Source organism: Cyprinodon tularosa, unplaced genomic scaffold (genome assembly GCF_016077235.1).
Source record: "Cyprinodon tularosa strain WSP-4 unplaced genomic scaffold, ASM1607723v1 ctg122, whole genome shotgun sequence".
Lineage (NCBI taxonomy): Eukaryota > Metazoa > Chordata > Actinopteri > Cyprinodontiformes > Cyprinodontidae > Cyprinodon > Cyprinodon tularosa.
This window is the reverse complement of record NW_024038026.1, coordinates 306,158-327,063: the sequence shown is the minus strand read 5'-3', so window position 1 is coordinate 327,063 and position 20,906 is coordinate 306,158. Positions and strand designations below refer to the sequence as shown.

The 20,906-nt window shown below is 37.5% G+C and overlaps 1 protein-coding gene across 4 annotated transcripts in view; it reads right to left on the bottom strand.

Annotated features, from left to right (window-relative positions):
* Positions 1–20,906, bottom strand: part of LOC119777306 (protocadherin-1-like) — a 220,905-nt gene that overhangs the window by 176,308 nt on the left and 23,691 nt on the right. The gene's annotated exons all lie outside the window — the stretch shown is intronic.

Genomic DNA, 20,906 nt, shown 5'->3' with positions numbered 1-20,906 from the left:
TTGTTCTTCTGTTGGTCTTCAGCTTGGTGGTAGTGGTTATATGTGCACATGCATATTGGCTTAAAATATGTTTTGTCATGGTTTGCATGTTCCCTGATTCTTCTTTTCCTGTCTGCACAAGAAAATTATTATCTATTAAACCCTTTCTTCATTATACAAGTATACTCTAAAAGATCACTATAAAAACAAATGAAAACAACACAGCCTTTTGTTTTTGACAAGTGATATCAGATTAATGAAGGATTTGTCCTTAAATGTTTCAAACACTGCTCTGACATGCTGCAGTTCGATCAAATTGAATACAGTCTTTTTTCAGGTTCTTTATCTAGAAAACTAAACTGATTTTGGAAATGTCCTACTTTACCCAACAAAACCAAAAAATGTAAATATAATTTTGATGCAAAAAGCACTCCGTGGTTTTAATTTAAACCAGCTTTTACTCATATCTACATCAACAAATAAAACTTTAATATATAAGCATGTTATATTTATGAACTGACAACATGGCAGAATACAAAAATATTAGAATGATTGCATCAATTTTGGATGCGATGCAAACTAAACCAACCCAAAAGAAACCTAAGGAGTGTTTTTAACCTTTAATCACTCTAAGGCAATATAGAGGTCAAGCGGCAGCAGCTCAGGTAGGACTGCGGTGTGGAAAGCACTCAATAGATTCTTTGGTGCGTCGGGCCGCAGATCATTACCGCACATAATGAGACGATCCAGCTCCATACAGCTCACCTCTAAAGCAAACATTCACACACTTTCCCTGACATACACTTATAATAACAGAGGCGTCTGAGCAGCAGTCAAGGCAGTTAAGTGTTTCTCTGCGGCGTTTAGGGACTTTCTGCCTCTTACAGCTGTCAGAACCAAAACTGAATGACGGACGCTGATTTGCCGTGACTATGCACACGCTAATACACACTCACACACACCCCAACAAAAGCTACTCCCTCACATACACATGTATATTATCATAAGTGTGTGTGCTTCGGATGAAATATTCAGAGTTGCTTTGGCTTAAGGCAGCTCATCTGCCTCAAGACATTTACACCTCATTTTCCCAATTTAGTGTGGCATCCTTCCTCCAGCCTTTAACACACACACACACTTTACACAAAGACACAGAGAGTGGAAAGTAAAGCCACTTAATGTTTGCCTCAGTGTACTTCTGATGTGCTAAATCCATTTTTTATTTTTATTTTATAGCAGTACTTATTCTTGCAGTGATAATTGCCAAACTAAATATTACTTATGTGCTATGTATTTTATGTGTATGCTTGGAAAAAGAAAGGAAACCCCACGTTTTAACTGGATTAATGTAAGCAGCTGAGAAATCTTAAAAATTTACCAATGTATTGTTGTGTGTCACGTTGTTGCTGTTTCACCTGAATTTTCTCAGTGTGGGTTAATAAATGATATTTCTACTTTATTTCCATTCAATTTCTCATCAGATCTCTCTGTCCTGATCACTTATGTTCTGGCATCTACAATTTGATTAATAGTTTAAACTTTGGATGACTTATAAGCAAACAAAGTCTAGCCATGAATTTATGACCTACTGCATTTATGTGAATTTCAGCTGATACAGAATAGAATAGAATAGAATGGTTTATCATCCATCTTGTGTAAACTTGGATGTGACAGAGGCGAAACCAGGCAGATGTAAGACAACAGACACCCTAGATTAAATGATATGACAAAAAAGCTCAATAAAGCACAAGATATAAATGGGAAGAGATATAACTTATTTGAAGAAGAAATAAACATATATAATTTATATTAAGGTGTATCAGGTAGATTCAATTCAATTCAATTCAGTTTATTTATATAGCGCCAAATTCACAACACATGTCATCTCAAGGCACTTTACAGTTCAACCAGATCATACAGTCAAATTGATACAAAGTTTTCTATCTAAGGAAAACCAGTTGATTGCATTGACTCATTGACTCAAATACAATCCCCCACACTAAGCATGCTTGTAGCGACAGTGGAGAGGAAAAACTCCCTTTTAACAGGAAGAAACCTCCAGCAGAACCAGGCTCAGTGTGAGCGGCCATCTGCCGAGGCCGACTGGGGTTCAAGGAGACAGAAGCAGAGATACAAAAAGCAGCTGTAAAAGGCGGCCCCGTCCAGGAAACACACAGCCAGGCAGACGAGCTCCAAGGCAGCTCCCATGCCAGAGGACGAAGAGAGCACATCCACTCAGTCACGGCCAGAGAAACAGGACCACACTGGAAAACATCTATAAACAAGGGTGTTGATGGAAGCAGCACAGCTGATGCATTGTTCTAGTTAAACGGAAGAATAATAAATAATATATACAGTTAAAAGAAATAATTTATATGCATTCCATAGAAAATGTTGTGAAAATTCTTATTTCCTTCTTATTGGTTAGTCACAACACACTTTCAAGCTGTTTGACTTTAACTTGTTTGACAATTTAGGTATGATCCATAGACTCCTCACGGTAGATTGCTGAATGTGTGTTCAATTCCTCCCTGCAGAACTGGTGTATATGAGACAGGTTTGGCAGGTGGCAGGTCATTTTTGACAGTGGTACTGAATTTAAGGCTTTTAAGTTGCTTCTTAGAACTATTGAATTTTTTTTTTATTGCATTTTTCCCTCCAACAGCAAAAAGTTTTTGCAATATGATTCTCCCTAACCTGTGCATAAGAGAGAGAGGTGCTAATCCTAGGCATGAAGGTGTCCCTCTTACTCATGACATGACATATGGCCGATAAAATTAGATTTTAGCATTTAGAAAATAAGATTATGATCCAGAGTTTTTATGTCATTTTTGAAATGATGCCTCTTAATCGTCAAGTGGTAGTTCCACCTATATCTTTTATGACTCATCCACATGTTTTATTTCCAGCTCAAACCAGTGTTTGTATTTTTGCTTTATGCAAGACCACACAACAAAACCCCTTCTTTGGTAAAAGCCTATAAGTGCATTTCAGACAGCGACATAAGCTTGTTCTACCTTCCAAAGGTTCTCCTAATCTATCAGATTGTGTGGAATCTTAGTGAGCAACAGATTTTTAGGATTTTAAAACTTTGTCCAAACAGGAACTCCTGAATTCACTCTGATGCTTAAAATCGAAATCCTTCTTCGTCTTCAGCTTTCTTCACATTTGATTTGTGTCACAGGTGACCGCTGCTCAAAGCCCATAAAGCAGTTCTGTGTGAAGAAAGACATTCCTAGAGGATAATTCTGCCGTCACCGTTTTATAGTCTGCACATGACCTTTCTTTTCTGTCCTCAACAAACCTTTTAGAATCGTGGTGTAAGTTTCAGGTGGTTCCATAAGTCCAAGACACATTTTTTATGTTTGTTAGTTTGTCTTTCAATCCGTCCTAGTTTAGACATATAAACAACAGAGGACAACCCAACCAGCTCCTCTTCAAAGCCTCCTGACCACTTTACTGATTAATTTATGTCAAGTCCTTTTTTTAAACAGATTTCAGTAATGTCAGTGCTTTCTTCTATTACTGACAACGGCCATCTTATAGATAACACTGTCAAACCTTTTTTTTTTACCCTTTTCCTTACTAGTAATTTTGTAAAGTAATATCAATTTGATTGCTATGGCCCTAAAACTGTTGCTTTAGCTGTAGGAACCAAAATTGACTTGTCTACAGAATATTAAACAAGATGATTTATATTTTATATTAATTAAAGTCAATATAATTCAGAGGAGATATGGTCCCAGGAGGACTGAATGCTGAAATTGATTTTCAGCTTCATTCCAAGTTATATGTGGAAGATGATTTATCATGGCCTTTTTCATCACAAAAACCATGATAGAGCTACACTTTGAGGGCTTCTCCTTAACTGCTCTTAGCAGGTCTTTCTTTAGGGCAAAAATGATTGCCAGCAATGTGCTAAGTTATTTTTTCAGCTTTAAAAACTTGCAATATTTCAGTAACCCTTCAAAATGCTCACCTGTTCTGACAAAATTTTCAAAAATTGCGAAATAGTTTCAGAAAAAACTTGACCAGATCTGATTTCCCTGCTCCATGCATTATTGCTATTGGGAGACTGTGATTTCAGGCAGACAAATGAACACACTGTGAAGATCAGCGGTCGATCTGTGCAGCAGATCAGTCAGACCAAGCTACCCAGCAGACCTTGCAGCAGACCCTGCAGCAGCCCGCTGATGCTCCATGTGTTTATTTATTAGTTTTGGGGATCGCTCCATCTGCTGCTCTGCCACCCATAACATCATATCAGGAGCCAGTGAGAAGGGAGGGAGAGGGGAAAAAAACGACTGGGAGGAGAACATGTAAAAGAGTCCACAGAGGGCAACGTAGTGATTTTACCTGTCGCACACGCATAGGTTGTCAGGGAGACACAAATTCACTAAATGACCTCAGGCTGTATGCAAAGCTGAATGCAAACACATCTCAAAGAGCTGCGTGTTTATATCCTGGCTTGCCCAAACATGCTTCCTCTCCCAGAGAGAATATTCAACCCCACCAACCCTTCCTGTCACTGCTGCCGCCGACTGAGGTGACAGACAATTTAAGAGTTGTTTGAGTTTCCAGCATGGTTTCCAGGTGTGTCATCACTTGGTTCATCTCGGTGTCATCACCATTTGTCTTTTAGTTCAACAATACCCGCTCTCATCAGACCTCTTTCCCAGGGAATGCCAGGAAGGGCAGATACAGCAAACAGAGAGACAGAGGAGTGAAACTCAGACTCTGCATTTACTCTGCCTCAGTTCTCCTGATGCTTCTGCAGATTAAGATTTGATCAATAAAGGCTGCTTTAGTCAAAAAAGTTTAGTCCAAAACACTAAAACAGGACATAAAGAAATATATGTTCTCACTATCTATGCAAGAATAATTAAAATAATCAAGCTATTGAGTTTCCAAAGAATCACAAAGGTTAGCAATCACATTTATAGGACTATACCTTTTAATTTAAATTTTCATTTGATTATTAATTTTCTCAATATAGGACATTTTAATCGACTATTAGGAGGCAAATTCCCAGTATTTGCTGGATATAATTTCTACAAATGGTCACTGTACTCTCCTTTATTTCACATACCATTGCTGACATTTTCCCCTGTGATGAGTTTTTACCTTTATTCTCTTAATAAAGTGGTGTCTGTTAGAGCATTGAGCAGCTGCAGTGTAGGTCCAGACAAGTCTGCTACTCTTTCACACACTACAGTGTTTGACTGTTTTGAACCACACTTCCTTTTGTTACTCAGTCACAAATGACCTCATTACAAATAAAGGAAGTTTCAAAACTTCCTTGATCAACCCTTGGGGCATGCTGACATGTATTCATTTCAGTATTTGATGAACATCACCTCAGTAGGAATCACAAAACATAAGTGGGAGCTTTAGTGATTTGGGAAAACACTTAAAACCATTCATTATCACTAACATGTAGGAGAGGAAACTTGTCCTTGCTAAAAACCTGTGAATAAGAGAAAGAAATTTCTTAAGACAAATTGTTGTGCGTTTGCTGAACTAGCCTCCAGACTCCTGCTGCCTGTAGTGCAAGTTAAGATAAGATAAGATAAGATAATCCTTTATTTGTCCCACAGTGGGGAAATTGCAAGTTATAAAATAATCTTTCAGAAAGCCTAAAACTGCAAGTTTGGAGGGTTATTTAGCAGGATGTGGTGGTCCAAACCGCCTTTCCTGTCAGTTATCATTTGATCCAAGAGTTTTCAGTTTTTCAAAGCATATTACCCACCACATCACACCAGAGCATGATATAACAATGCTGTTTGCAAGAGTAAAGTCTGTCTGAAGCAATCTTCCACGGCAGTCATCACGGTTCCACTACAAATCAATATTGATCATTTCTCATATTGATGATGCGGTTTGTTTGTGTTTTCAGTTGTCCGTGTGTTTCAGAGCAGATAAACTGCCTGCTGGATTTATTTTCCTCCCGCCCCATTTTCCTTTTGATTTCTGACTCAACGGGAGCGCTGCTCTCCGACAAACAGATCCGATTTATTTGTTCCCACTGCAGCTGTATCGGGAATCACACAAAACCTTTAGGGAAATATTCTGTTCTTTCCCTTAAACCAAATCAAGAAAAAGAAAGATTAAAAAGAAAAAATGTCACAGATGTTGAGCTCCGTGTTAACATCCGACCTCAATCCTCTAATTTAACCTCGAGAGATTAGGAGCACTAATCCAGAAACAGCCAAAAGAAGAGATACAGGAAGCAGAACAATGAGGATTTGTTTTGTATTAGTTATTTTTGCCTTCTTATTCAAATGCATATTTTTTTGAGAAGTGAAGTCGTCTGTTTCTACCATCAGAACAGGATGAGGTGAAATTAAAATAAAGATGAGATGAAATGGAGGACAAGTAGCTGAGGTCAGCGAGGGGATTAAAGGAGTGAAACAGCTGTTTGCCAAGCACACAAACAAACAGCCAAAAGCCGACTAAAGTGCTGTATTTGAAGATTGAACTCCCCTTAAATGCTTCAAGCACGAACTGAACTACATGCTGAACTCGCACATCCAACGCATGAAACATTCATGATGAAAAAATACATCCGTAATATTTCAAACTGCTGCAAAGGAGTGCATCACTTGGGCAGAGAAACAGCGCTTTGCCTTGCAGAAGACTGTTTCAGCCCTTCTGCAGAGATGGGTTTTAACCTGGAAAATCAGCATGGTCTCATAGAAGCTCCTATAAACTTTGAAATGAAGCAAATCAGACAGGATTGCATCTACATCTGGAATTCAAGACAGTAGTCAGTTCTGACTGTTCAAGACTGAACAGGACTGATGCTTTTAAATTGCATCATCCTATGGAATATACCATCCATGTATTTAAATAAAATCATTAATATTTAATTTCTATTAAATTTTTAAATAGTGCCTTAAATACCAGTGGGGCAGTTTTAACCACTAAGTGATTTTAAGTGCTTTGGAACAGGAAATTGTGGAATTACCATCTATAGGGATGACCCAAGGAAATGCCACTGAATACAACTTTCATATCATTTCACAAAACATAATATTTTTTGACTTGTTTAGCATCTGACTCCATGAATGCATCTGAATTTATTTACTTTCCTGTTTTGCACCTACACCTAAGTACACCTGCAATCAATCCAAATAGTGTAAGTCACTAAAGACACTTGGTGTCACACTTACTCTCGCTCAGCCCTAATTGCAAAATTGCTATAAATGCATCATTTGCATCCTTTTGCTTCTGAACCCACCTGTACAGAAGGATAACATGTAATCATTTATTGCATCATTCACATTTTTGTCACTCATTCATCTTTCATTACTTTGTTAGTTTGTTCCAGAAATTGTCCAACTCTTATTTGACTGACAGGAACTGAGGGAAGATCTCTAATAAATCTACATTTTGCACATCAAATCCTTCGCTATTATTGTGTTTTGTTCACTCTCTACTTATATTAGGCAGGTATCCTTAGAAATCCCTTTTTTGGCCCATTCTGTTTAGAAATGGCCTGCAACTTATCTGTCAGATTTGCTTTTATTACATTGACTCTGCAGAGACACGATGATAAAACCCGAAGTTAGAAGTAAAATCCACAGTGAGGCGTCTGTTATTACAGCCTAGGCCTCCATCTGAATCGAACCTTATCTCACATTTATTAAACTGCATTGGCTTTATTGTACCTTAGGTTTGGATTATGAATAAAGGAACACATTATAGGAGAGAGTTTAGTATCTTTATGTTTCTTTTTCATGTTAACAGTAGATGTATATGTATTTGTTTCTTAGGTTTTCTCTAGCAGGTGTTCTTCCAATATTGGCCCATTTACGTCCATATTGTCCATATTTCCAGAAAATCAGGTCCTTCTTTTCTTATTGCCCAAAGCCTTCCCATGGCATAATTCTGCTGCAACTATGTTTTTTTGTTTTGTTTTTCTGTGTTTTTTTTTTTTTTTTTCCCACTATACGCAGTTTTATAAGTAGGTTTGTCAACTGAATTCTGGTTGCCTAAGAATAAAAATCTTCTTTGATGGGTTTGATGTGTCACATACACAAAATGAAACATGTTATAGTTTTCTCTCAACCATTGCTTAAATTTGTTTGGGGTACTAAAGTAAATAGGACTGATCTATTCAAATGTTATATTTTTCAGAAGATTACAAGAACAAATGTTGAGGGTTACAAAACATCAGAAGAGAGTGCTATTCTTTTCTTAACACAGGCACAACAATGACCTTCTTCCCTCTGATAAAGCACAGCGATGAATAAAATTCTCAACCTTGGTCACATGTTGGTTTTACTGTCAGAAAAGGTCGTATTTTCTCAGGTTATGCCACTGTTTTCCCCCCAAATGTACCTATTGCTTTCCATATCTCAGTTTTCTGTCTAGAGTCTACTAAGTTTAGAAGATTTAAAAGTGAAAAAAATAAAATAGTTCACCAAGTTCTTATTATCCTGCTTATTCAAGCAAGAAGAGTAAGAAGAAATGAAAGAAATAAGAGGATATGAGGAGAAAGGTGGGTCGTGGAGATGATGGATGGAGATAGAAAGGAAGAAACAGGAGAGAGGAGACAAGTGCTTCCCATCCGAATGGACACTTTGGATAATACAGGGGAGAAAACACAGAAGAAGAGGAACGACAACATCTCCCTGCCTGCGTCCAGCGCTCTTATCTGCTCTCCACACTAAGCGGAGGAAGGGGAGGTGACTCAAGGTGAACTACGAGGAAGACATAATAAAAAAAAAGCAGAGGGAGGAGATGGCAGGAGCATGAATAACAGAGAGAGAGAGGGAAGGAATGAGGGAACACAAGAGAAAAAAGGGTAAAAGGGATGAAGAATGACAGGAAAGCGGAATAAATAAAGGTAACAAATTAAAACACACTGCAAGAAAGAAAAAAAAAATATTGGAGTTAACAAGAGAAGTGGGAGAAAGAAGAAAGAATATAGAGAACTAAAGAGAGCATGGATGAAAACTGAAAGAAATAAGTCAGGTATGAAAAATGTGAGGTGCTACCCAAAAAAATGGAGAGAGGAAGTCCCCGTCTTAGTCCATAAAACCTTTCTGAGCTCAGCCGACCGCTGCGTCATTTTCTGCCTCAGCGATGGAGAAGTTAACACACACATATCCCCACACACACTCAGTGGGATGCCCTCTGCCCTCGTCACGCTCTGTCCTGCAGGGTCCGGGGATTTTATGACTGGCAAGGATGTTAGTGTGTGCCTCTACAGCTCTATATGTGTATGTGTGTGTATGGGTGTGAGTGAGTGTGTAAGGCAGACAAATATAAAGTAGCAGCCTGAAGGTAAAAAACAGACTTTTATGGCCTGAGTCTGCAGAGTGTGAAATGTTGCCGAAGAGACAAGAAAAGATTTAAACCACGGGGGCGCTCAAAGATGAGATGAAATGAATATATGCACAGGACAAGACGAAAGCAAACTTTAACATTTGTTCCAGTTTTTTATTTTAAGTATGAAACTAAATGTATATTTTCTGGATCTACATTCCGGTTCTCTGACTCCATCTGTTTTTTTTTTTACCACTAGAGAATTTTTTTTACTACTAGTTAATCAGAGTTATTTTGTTTCTTCAACAGTAATGAGCACTTTTCTATCTGTTGGAGAACCAGCAAAAAATATGCTAATTAGTTCAGTTTATGAACAAAAGAAAAAGGAACTGAAGCATCTTTCAAAAAAGTCCAAAGAAACTGACTTGCAGTTGGATACTTGGTAATAGCATTTTTCTTTGCACTTTTTTTAAACTACAATCCCCGAAACAAACATTGGTTTAGATAATTTTTGCACTATTACACTAAACAATTGCACATGAAAGAATAATCCCAACATATTAAAGCTAATTCCTGACCATATTTCCTTTACATTCAGATAGGAACAATGAATATGCTGCTTAATCATTTTCCATTTTTTTTATTAATCAGGTGAACTGTCTAGAACTTCTTCCTGCCAGATGCTCTCTAAGCATCATAAAGGGACTCCTGAAAACAACCAACTTTGTATAAACACAAACAGGAAGCTGTGTGCTGCAGGTGATTATGTTCTTTATGTTCCTCTTCCTAAATGATTGAGTCATGTTTGCCTCTCACTCTCTTTCCGGTAGCTGTCACTTCGCTCGCCATCACCTGTCAGTCAGGAAGGAGATGGAGGCGGTTGCCGCGGTGACTGCCAGTGACTGTACACTTGGCAGAAGGTCCTCAAACACACTCCGTCTCCAAGACTCTCCAGAGACTCTGTGCTGACAGGCCCCACTGTCACTTAGCATCTGCTGCGAATTACTGCGCTCTGTTCCTGAAAACGCTGAGCTGCACTGATACTGATGCTGCTGCATCTGGAACTATAACCAGTAGTGTTTCTATACAGGGAGTGCAGAGTTATTTGGGAAATAAACATTATGAAACTATCTGTGTTGTTATGAATACTTTCAGCTGTAATCTTATATTTGGGATGAAGAGCATCATCAACAGACTTTTTCTTCATTTGGACATATTTACATCTTTTTGTGAATATTTAAGTCTATTTAAGGTCCAAAATAGAATATGCTTAACATGATGTAGAAACAAACAAAAAAAATCTAGACTTTTTGGGCCCAAGTGCTTTTAACAGAAAGAAGCAGAAAATAATTCTTTCTTCTTGATGATCCCAAGGATTTTTCTGACCCAGTTCATTGAAAATTCTTGGTCTGGGTGTCCATTTAGTCAGATTTACTCAGAGAAATGCTAATGGGAGACATGAATGAGTCCGGATGTTGGAGCTCTGTAAGGCAGAGCCCTGCTATCCAATAGATGAAGGTATTCAGGTTCTTCTATTAAAGATCTCATTCGTTCAGTCATTATTCACATACATAGCATGGCCACAGATTAGTGTTAAAATATAGATGAGGAAGTAGTTTTGCTTTTTGTTTGAGTTCCTTCCTTACCAAAGCAAACCAGAGCAACACCCACCTTAATGCAGTCAAAGCTCTCATCTATCTATTCATCTCCGGCTCTCCATTGCCATCGCTCAGGAATAGCATACCATACTGCAACTCATCCAGTTCGAACTGCAGTACTAATTTTAAGCTATGGAAACACAAGTTTAAAGAAGTTCAGAACATTTTTGCAGATAAATACTGAAAACTATACATGGGTGTTCGTTTGTCATCATTGAACTTTTTTCTATTGGTTATATTACCGTAATTCCTCACCTGCAGCCTCTTCTGCTTCATTATTACAATGTGAGATTTGGGAGTACCAAGACAAGCCTTCCACCCTCTGTTATTTCTTTTGATTCAGCTGGAGTAAAATCAGACAACACCCTGAACATCAGCAATCTCAGTCAACATCTTACCCTTTTGATAAATCCCCTGTCAGCCAAGCGAAAGGAACCAAATCAGCAGGCATAAATCTGTGTAGCACCCACTAAAATATCAGCATATTTTTAGATCTCACTGCAGCTTTGCTCTGGGATTCTTATATTATCTTTTATCATATTTTTATGTCTTCACAAGGGCCAGACTTGGAGGCCTTTTTTTTTTCTTCCTCATCTCCCCTTACAAAGGAAAGCAGAATCTTAGTATTTTAAAATGAATCTCATTCCAATTACATTTCATTAATAATATATATATATATATATATATATATATATATATATATATATATATATATATATATATATATATATATATATATATATATATATATATATATATACATAAAACAATGGCTGATCTTTTGCCAAGTGTTCAACTTTAAAATTCTTTTGAATATATCAAATACTTAACAGCTTTTTATGTGTAATGTTCATGAATATCATTTCTAAAAACATTGATTCATCGCTAAAAGAGCTATTTATTAATTTCCTTCTGTTTATATTAAGCTTGCCACACTGTTCCCCCCTAGGAAGGAGGTTTTACCATATACTTATTCTGGAATAACAATAAAGCAAATCAGTTTAATCTAACGGGAACTAGAATAAACTAAAGAAGATTGATTCAGTTAGCTAAATTCATTTTAAATGAATTTCTTTGATTTGAACTTAACTAAATCAAATTGAATTGTAATGGATTGATATACAGTTCATACAGCTTAAGTCAGTTCTTATGAGGGTTATTTCTGAATGAACAGATGGGCTGTGTTAAATCACATGTGTGTCGTGTAATTTAATGTCAGTACTATAAAAGATGGGAGCTTTAATTAGATCATGTTATCATCCATCCACAGAACCATAATCATGCTACACATCACCTGAGATTTAGGGACTGAGTGAACTTTTTGAACTCAGCTTCCTCTTCTTTTCCTTACCAACTCAAAAAGTGTCACAGTGAGAACATTGATGGCTGATCAGCACCTGAACTGATAACCTGTCATCTTAGAGCCTGTCTGTGTTTTCCTGTACAGTGATGGAGTTCAGCAGCTTCCTGTACAGAACAGCTGTACAACGCATGACCTCTGACCCTGCCTACAGGTATGTAAGTATGTGGGGGGCTGCAGTCTCCTGCTCTCTGCAGTTACACCACCTGCTCTCATGCACGACCAACATTCATGATAATAAGCTCTCTTGTTCATCATCTCCCCTTTGTTTCGTACTCTTTTCTGAACCCCGTCTCCATGTGTATGCTGTCGACTGGGTTGTTCATCCCTCTGTGTTGCAGCCTGGGGCGGCTTTCCGTTCCAGTTCACTCATGTTTTTTGGAACAGGTGGCATTACAACAAAGACATGAAGAAATATATACACTGAGCACAATCAACCACAAAAAAAAAATCTGATTTCTTGATTTTTTTTTGTTTGCTTTGCTCTGTATGACACACACAGAAATGAGTTGATGGCCTCGTTGAATATTTTTCGCGGCTCAAAGGCACCCGGCGCCTCGGGGGAACAAGACAATAGACAGACGGGCGAGTGGAAGAAAAGGCTAGGATTCAGCTCCTTCAGGAAAATAGGCTCAAATAAACCCAAGATTATTCTCCTTCTTGACTTCTTCTCCCTTGCATGGTCTTTCTAGTACCACATATATGTTTTGAGGATGCACGTTAGAGAGCTGGGCCAGGAAGTGTTTATGGCCCCTTATTGCGTCAGCGACTGCAGTTAAATCAAACAAACACTTACTCCGCATCTCAGCTCGGCGGATTTTAAGCCTGTAAAATGAAGTGCGTCTATTCTTAGAATCTGTTGTTGGATTAGGAAGTAAGCCCCTTTTCACAAAGCTAGAAAAGCAGAGTAGTTACAAAATTATGTTGCATTACTGCCATCAATTATTCAATTTAGTGGGGCTTTAAATTCAGCTTGTAGGAATTTAATATTTATTTATAACAAAGAGATTTTGATTGCTTTTCTCTGTGGTGCTTTGTTGTGATATTTTAGACTATTGCTGTTTGTTCATAAAATGATTAGTTAGCCTAATTTTATCTGCTATGAGAGAGAAATTGACATTTTCTCAAATGTTCCCTCCTTTCTTTGAACTTCCTTTGCCCATTGGACACAAAACAGCTCTTCAATGCTAGATAAACTAGTAGCGGTTATCAAAGTATTCATTTTGCACCATAAATTCCCAATTTTATCCTTCATCCTTTCTGTCGAAAAACACAACAAAACTAACACATATCCATCCAATAAGCTCATTTGTGTTTTTAAAGATTAATCACATGAGTGATTATATTATCAATGTTATATTACTCTATTTAATTGCATCATTATTTATTAAGTTAAAGATTTCCATGAAACAATACACATCAGTATTCTTTTATTTTATTTATTTTACTAATCTCGGTGTGATTGATTAAGTATTTGTTTTTGCTTTTTTAAGCAAATGTGAAGTATTAAAATCCTTTATTTTTAAAAAAGGGGGATTTTTGAAACCTATGATTTTCACCAGAAATTTAGATTTCTTACCAGCATTCATAACTGGTTAAATATTTTATTAAGATTGCCATATTTAAATTGAGCAATTATAAGGCTGGAAAAGATATAATACTCTGAAAAAAAGAAACAGCCCCCAAATTAAAAATGTTAAGTAATCAGTATATCAAAATTACTGCAAATAGATTATTCTTTTACTCAAAACTCCTTTAAATGGAAACCAAACATAGACCAACGGCGAATTAAAGTTGATCATACTGAGTGCCTTTTGTTATAAAGTAAATGAGGCACTTACTCTTTAACAAAAGTGTGAATTTACTTCTTGCAGACATGTGGGAGGTATCCCACAATCAAAACACATGTCAACAGGAAGGCTGATTTATCATTTCTGACTGACAGTACATTAACAAAAGTAACATGGAACTCAAATGTCTTCAGCTGTCAAAATTACATTTCAGAGGTTTGTTTGTGGCCTCTGCAGCTGACAGCATCCCTGCCTCAGATGTCTCAACAACAGCGCTGCTCAACCTGCTCCTGCTAAACTAAAAGAGGTGAAGCAGCTGAGCTCATGTGAACTAAGTTTTAAAGTAACAGCTGGATTCATGCATTTACGTGTGTTTCATCTAAGTCTCCAGTGGAGGTGCTTCTCCAACTGTCAGACGTACATCAACTGTTCTTTTATATGAGCACAAACACACAGTCAGGGTTGAGAAGATCACATTGTGTTGAGTGATGGCCGGGTTTAGGAACATGTGTGATATAGGGAACATTATGTGGGTCTCTGATGGTGTGTGTGTGTCACAAAGGCTTCTTTGTTGTTTTCCACCCTCTCCCAATCTCCTTCATCACTGTGTGCACTCTGAGATGTATGTCCATCTTTTACCTGTTCTAACATGTGGAGAAAGTTGACATTCCTGAGTTGAAATTTTTATGAGGTTACATCCAACCAAGGCTGCTTCCAAACCTCTAATGACAATCCATTACTTTGTTAAAAATGTTTGTTCTTTGAAATGGTTTGAGTGGATCAAGGCTGACAAAATGACGTTGGCTAAAAGCTCTCTGGTTTTACATTTATTAGTCTAAAATGGGTCACAAAGGAATTTCTTCGGCTTTGGAATTCCATCAAACACATGAGAGCCATTATCCACAAATGGAGAAAACATGTGACAGTGCGAGCCTCGCCAGGAGTTACCAGACAAACTAACTGCAGGAGTGCAACAATGACTTAACTTGCCTCGGTTTATGTTGATGTCACATATTTTTTTTTTTTTTTACTTTGGTGATCCCTGAAATACAAAGTTTAATAACACGGGACATCTTTAAATAGATATGAAAATAACAAACTGCCTTACGCCTTACATTTCCAAGAAAGTAAATAGTTCATTTCAAATGTATTGATTTCTTTAAAATCTGCGATGGTGTGCAGGTTTGGAGACGTCAACCTGAGCAGTATATACTGTAACTGGATTTAGTAAACCTGATCTTTCATTAAAGTTATTTATTCAGAGGTTATGTGTAAAATTAGACTAGAATGGAACCATGAAATGCAGCATCCAGTTCATCTAAAACTCAGCTCTCATTATCTCATTTAAAATAATTGTTGCAGATATGTTTTGAAAACATATCTGCATGGTCAGTTTTCACAAAGGAGTGGTCTTTTAACCGCAAAGCCAGTAAAATAGAGTTATACCCATTACATGTATGTAACTCCAAACAATCAGAATATAGAATGACAAATGCAGGACATGCAATCTTAAGCACTTCTACTAAAGCCCAATGAACTCTTTGCTACAGGGTAAAATAAGGAAACTATTGCGGATGAAGCTGGTGGGAGAGACTTTGGCGGCATGGTGGTTTGGCTAACATAGCAGTGTCGCAGTGATTTAGAACATGGGTGGGGAGATCCATGTAAGCTTTATTTCATTATGTATTTCAAAAGCTGTTGATTATTCTACTATTTTATTTTGCTCTTGATTGAGTGTCTGGAGATCTCCGCTTTCAGCAGATTTACTGGTTGGTTGTTTTTTCGAGCCACCTATGAGAGAGAGATTTGTAGTTTTGGGATCTTTTGGGGTGGGAGTGGGGGGGTTGTGTCTGTGGTTTCTTAACTTATGAATTCAAGTTCTTGTAAATTTGACTGTGCTTGAATGAAGAAAGATTTAGCCAAGACTTTGGCATTTCTGTTGAAAGTACATTGGGTATGTTTAAAAAAGTGATCTTACAGTAATGAACTTAGAAATAGAAAAGTCAAACTTGACAAAAATGTGTTTTATGAGTTTGCACCCTATTTAAAAAGTAAATTATACTTAATGTATTTCACAGTGGGATGTCTCTGATACATGCCTAAACATGAATAATGTGACATTATCTATCTTTTTTTTCTTTTACCATTTCCTTTCTGTCACGACTGATGATAACTGGTAGCAGTCTATTCTTACTGCTGCTGTTAAATTACAGTAATTTTCTCAGAGGGGTAGGGGGCAGAGCTGCAAGTTGTCCGCCTGATGGGTGCCATTTCCAGTCCATATTCTGACAAAAGGCTGTGCAGCAAAGACAAACAGGAAGTCTCTGTCTGTCAAACTGCAGGGACACATGTTAATCATTAAAATTACTCTTTTAAAATCAGCTATCCACTAGTGTATTATAACTGCAATTTAACCAGCAAATTATAAAGTATTTAGGGTTGCAACAACTCATCAATCACAATGAAAACCAGATTTCCATCTGGTTTTTAAGGGTGTGTCAGGATCGTCATAATTGAAGCTGACTGGATCTACAGATTGAGGAAGGGGAGGGTTCTGTGGTTTTTGGAGGTTTTTTTTCTCTCTCTCTCTTTTGTCTACATGTCTCAAGGATAGGTATTATTTTTAAGCCGTTGGCCAGCCAATGTGTCCCTGATTTTTTTGGGTTTGGCTCCTTTCAGACATTAGCTGCTGTTCACATTAATTTACCATCCAAAGAATGTTTTCACCCACCAGGCATCTATATGTGTAGAAGTTACCAAAATTCTTGGCATGATTTATGAAAATCTTTACCAAGGAACCCAGACGGAAATATTTGCTTTATGGCAAACACTGAGTTTAGCTCTGCGCCTCTGAACCAATGGCGTGAGAAAAAATCTTTAGTGGTTGTGGTGTTAAATTGAAGGCAGCTGTTGTAGCGACTATGCAGATGAGCAATAAAAACAGTTCAGGAAGTTTGGTCTCTTAACAGATTTGGTGGATTCAACTATTCATCCGAAGTAACTTTAGCTTTGCGAGTCACTTCAGAAGTACATAAAGCTGCAGAAAACTAAATGCTGCATGCACATTTTGTCACATCACAGTCACAATCATAAATGCACTTTATTGGATTTGTATGTGTCTGACATTAAGGTTGTGCATACTTATATGCTGGAATGAAAAGGTCACTCTGACTGATATCAGTTTCCATCTTCCCTCCACCTCCCACATGAAAAGTACTGAAAGTGTAATGTTAAATGTATGATGCTCAGTGTGGTGCTGAATACAGAGCATCTTGAAATGCTAAGATGAAGTCGTACATATATGCAGATATAGTACCAACAATGGAAAATCTGTAGTTTTGCTTTACATTTCTGTCTGTATTTACCTGCTCCATTGGCCCATCAGCTGAAATGTATTCCTAAGGCAACATGCTGCCATCACCATGCTTTAAAGTAGGAATTTCCTGAGCCAGTTGTTTACTCAAAGTGTTTTTGAAATAGCACAGAATTTTAATGTGGACCTGATCTGCCTTCACTTCTTCAACATGCTTTGGTCTCTCCTATATTGGTCATTGAAAATTCCAGAGATGACATCTGGGTGACTTGTTTCAAGTGTTGAAAAGCATTTCTACTAAACAGATTCTGATACCTGAGCTCTGTAATGTTAAGATCTTGACTTCTTTACCTGTTAATCCTTTCTTTATCTAGTCTGTTAGTTTAAGTGGAATGCCAGTTTCGCTGTAATTGTATGCCATATTCTTTTTTATTTTTGGATTATGGATTATAATGATTTAAGGCAGATGTTCGAATCTGAACAGCATGACTGCTGTCATACTATGTTTCTTGGTCTTCATGTTGTCTAATTAACATCTGGGAAATTCACCAGACAGCTGGATTTAAACTGAGGATCATCTGTTCTAATGACATTTATTTAACAGTACTTAGTTAAACAGATATTTTACTTTGGAAAAGGTTTTAAGAGCTGTGCATCATTCATGTGGGGAATGTTGGACAAGTGGTTAGAGCAGTACGTTTATGCTCTGAGAAGGTTGCAAGTACTCGATCCCCAAAGCCTGCACTCTTAGTTCCTGAGCAAGACCCTTAATCCCGCACAGCTCTCCGGGCACCACAAAATGGCAGCCAACTGCTCCCCATCATTTTTTTTTACATAACAAAGACTATACTCAAAGTCCTCAAATCACATACTAATGCCACCCTTTAACCCGCCTGGTTTTGGTGAAAAATTATCTCGCTCAGCAAGTTTTCCATTAAACAACTGATAAGAACGCAGATCTGGAAAAAAATTATTAGAAACAGCCGGAAGTCTCCTGTCCTTCTCCAAGCAGCCGATTGTGGCCATGATACTAGAGATATGCTGGTTATACAAGAAAAGCAGATACTGGTTTCAAAGAGTGTCCTATGTCTTGATGAAGATGTTTACAGATACTTATCATGTTTTAACTTTTCATGTTCTGAAGTGTTTGTTATCTGCAGCCTCGACTGAGAATGTCTCTGTGAGGTTCATTTCGATCCCCAACTTTAGAACCTGATATACCTACTCTATAAAAAAAAGGCATGTGCTGCATTGTATTGAATGCATTAATACAATGCAGAGTAAATGTAGAGAGTAAATGTAGAGAGTAAAACAAATCCCAAGCTTAGAGTTAATATTAACTGAATGACAGGCAACAAACACACTCACACACACTCTTTTCGTCCAAAGGGCAGAGCTTACCATTGAAGCAGGTATTGTGTTAGATTGAGAGGAAAAAAGCAGCAGATGAACGGGAGTGAGGTCAGTCAGCGCACACACACTGGCCATGTTGCCATAGAGACGGACAAATTGCAAAGTGTAAAAAGCAAGAATGACGCTGTCTGACTGTTAATGTGAAGTTCAGACTGAGGGAGGGGACGTGGAGTGTGTTATTAACCTTTGACCTTCTCAATCCTGGCTGCTAAATAGCTCTTCTTGAGTGATATTTGACCCCAGTGACCTCCACCAGCAGGTCCGGCACCTGCTTGGGGGATGTTTTCATCTCAGATCGGTTTAAAGCCAAGCGAGGGCCTGGCGTTTAGAGTCTGAAGAGACAGCATGTGTGCCGGCAACATACCAGCAGGTAGGCAGGTGTGGGTTTACAGTGACAAACACAAAGGATTAACTGTGTGTCAATGGAGAGAAAACATACTTAACTGGTTTCAGGCAGTTTGTCAAAGATCAGTTGGTTGGCTTGCTTCTATCAACTGGCCATAGGGTCCAGTTTCGTCACGTCTCTCGGTCTTTTTTGTTTGCTTACCAGTTTACCTTGAACTGCTGTTACCTGAACAATAAATACTTTCTCACACAGTAAGACTGAATCGATATTGATGGGAATGTGTGAGATAATAAACTGATAAATGTGGGAGTTTGCATTCTGATCTGCTCATAACTCTGAGAAAACAAACATAAGATCCACAATTGAAAGAGCTGTTTTGTTAGGAATGGGTAGAAAAACAGCAAAAGGTTTGGGAGAAACTTGAAACTATCTCAACAGTTTGTTTAATGTTTCTAGATATTAATGGATTTATTTGAGAGTGTCTAAGAAATGACCAAATGTTGTGATTGTTTATTGAAATACATTGAGCTATGGCTTCCTATGCTTCCTTAATTGTTTATAAAGGAAGGTGATTTTCTATCTTTCCATATCAAGGCGTGAAGCATGAAACAGAAAGAATATAAACCAGATTACGGCCTAGCTGATTATCTCCCCGATCTCAGCCTATATCTTGGATCTACCTCTGTCACAACAACCCCTTGGATCCTTAAACTATGCATTGCGTAAATATACTTCTATTTATCCCAAAAGAGAAGTGGTTAATGATATTATGTCAAAAACATAATCATCATCTTATGCTTATTTTACCAAGGGGAATATTCAACAATGATCTCATTGTTTTGAGATACCAATATCCTAGTCTTGTTTCTTTAGCACAAATCTCATTTATGCAACTTTTTGACTGGTTGGCTTTGCCAAGATAATAGATCAAAGGCATATCTATGATATATCTATATCTGAGACATATCCAACTAGTAATATTTGAAGTTGTATTACTTATTTTTTCAATTAAAATTTTTACATGATGATCTATTTCAGAAATGTTACCTAATGGCTAAGTAAAGCCATTGTGAAAATGATTCCAGTTGTGGGAACAAGCAGGCTTTTTCAGTCGATACCAGATTTATTTTCTAAAACACTATATTATATAAAAACAAGTCATTTTTAAATAGAGGTAGAGGTTTTAACATACACGAATCAACACATATTTTTCATAGTCTTTGTCATATTATTTCTCAAAAATTTCCTGCAAACCAAAAAGAAAGACTAATGAAAATTCTATCATTTAGCAACTTATTTTTAGTGCAAGCTAAAATAAAAAAATTAATGTAACAGATATCCATCAAATATATTTTCTCTCCATGTCTGAAGGATGGAGTGGAAAATGGGATACTGTACCTTTTTCAACCGTTTGGTCCCTGTTTCAACCAGCCCACATCAAAAACCCAGTGAATGCACAAAGAGCGTCATAATAGGGTTTTAGCAACATTTTTATTGAAATAAAATCTGCTTTTATCTGTAAAAAACATCATAAAACACTGTACAAAATTTGTAAAACTGCCAACACTGACCAACCAATAAACAGATCCGTGGCGTCGGCTTCATATATACTGAACTTGACTGTGAAATGGCAATGAAAATGAAAACGTGCCTATGGGTGTGTGTACACGTGAGTCTTTGGTTTTGGGCTTCACACGGTGAACAGAACTTTTTAAAAAAGCAGGGATGAACAATGACATGCCCTGGTTAGGCTCACACACATCACACAGTAATG